Source organism: Echinops telfairi, unplaced genomic scaffold (genome assembly GCF_000313985.2).
Source record: "Echinops telfairi isolate 266 unplaced genomic scaffold, ASM31398v2 ScPeMD7_1713;HRSCAF=2227, whole genome shotgun sequence".
Classification (NCBI taxonomy): domain Eukaryota; kingdom Metazoa; phylum Chordata; class Mammalia; order Afrosoricida; family Tenrecidae; genus Echinops; species Echinops telfairi.
The window spans coordinates 22202674-22204325 of NW_022105611.1; the positions used below are offsets into that span (position 1 = coordinate 22202674).

General features: G+C 43.5%; 1 protein-coding gene across 1 annotated transcript in view; it reads left to right on the forward strand.

The window, feature by feature from the left end:
* Positions 1-1652, forward strand: part of RRM1 (ribonucleotide reductase catalytic subunit M1) — a 46440-nt gene that overhangs the window by 19744 nt on the left and 25044 nt on the right. The gene's annotated exons all lie outside the window — the stretch shown is intronic.

A 1652-nucleotide genomic window follows, 5' to 3' on the forward strand; every position in this document is an offset into this window, starting at 1 on the left:
AGAGGAACTACAGCTAGAATGTACCTTAGAAGCCAGAGTGGTGAGACTTGGTCTCACATACTTTGGACAGATTATCAGGAGAGACCAGTTCCTGGAAAAGGACATCATGCTTTATGAGTTATGGTCAATTAATATGGCCTTTCCAGCTCTGGTTCTGGACCTGAGGCCTGATACCTCCCGTTCAGGAGGACACTTTACTGCACCAATGGACAGGAGTGAGGTGGGATTGATGCTTGACCTTGGTGAAAGACATGCGTCAGACCACACCCTTTGTTTCCTGGAGAACATCTTTGATTTAACCTGAGTAGAGGGTGTGACTTAAAGATACCATCTTTGGTGCCTATAAATGCTGGTTCTAGCACACATTCCTTATCTGGAGAGCCAGCCTTTATCTCCTGACTGAGCGTTGGTAGAAGCAAGAAGACCCCTGTGACTTTGGGACTTTTTTTCTTCTGGCTCTGGACCCTGCATTTGCTCACCTCTGCCTGATCATCAGGTTTTTGGACTGAACAGCATGCACCATCTCATGAGACATTTCCTCAAAGTTTCCTGAGTTTGTGGGACATTGCAGCGAATCACAGAACCCAGAGATGTGAAGGAATATACTTGGGAGACGTTGGGGACAAACGGAGCAGAGTAGCATCTTAGACGGTTTGGACATTGGGAACATCTTCAGTCTCCCAACTCCTTGAGACTAGTATTAATTCTTACAAAAAGTTGTTGCACTTGGAAAATCGAGGGTCATCACAAAATAAGTCCCTTGAGATGGATCGACAGCAGTAGACTCAAACCAAAGTGAGGATGGCGCAGGACTAAGCAGTGTTTGTACTGTTGTACATGAGGTAGCTTTGAATTTGGACTAGATAGCATTTACGAACACTTCTTCTGGAACATCTATATATTTTTTATTTATTGGGTGGCTCTTAATGAGTCTTATTACAGTCCATCATTTAATTGTATTAAGCACACTTGTACATAACGTTGCCATCAACATTTGCAAAATCTTTCTGCTTGAGCCTTTCTACTTGGTATCAGCTCCTTTTTTCCCCTTCCTCCCCAACCCTCTCACCCTTATGAATCCTTGATCAATTATATATTGTTAGTTTGTGTTTTACACGGTTTTCTCCCTTCTCCCACATTTCTGTTGTTCATCCCCTGGGGAGTGGGCTATATATCCAACCTTGTGATGGATTTCTATTTACCACCCACCTCCACCATTCCCCTACTCATGATATCGCTACTCTTAGTACCCTTCCTTAGGGTTTTGTCTATCCTGGATTCCATGTGTCAAGTTCTTATAGCAACAATGAAACATATTCCTCTAGTTCCTGATTGATTTTGCCATAACCACGCTTGTAGATGAGTTCATTTACCAACTTCAGGTTTGGGTACCCCCGTGCAATGTATGGTTCCACAATCCTCAGCATGTTAAGCCTTGTTAAGATTAACAAATGTGCCATTGAAAATCTGGGGAAGGCGAAGAAGCTGTAACACTTTGAACCTTTGGGCTCACTCCATTGATACCTCTGATACTGATAACAAACGCTAGCTTGGGCTCTCCAGGCACATCGAAGTTGCCAGCTTTCCTTGCCATGTGAGCCATTCGGATTTCAGTTCTGTACATCTGCCTGTATTCCTTGTGATAGTGCTTA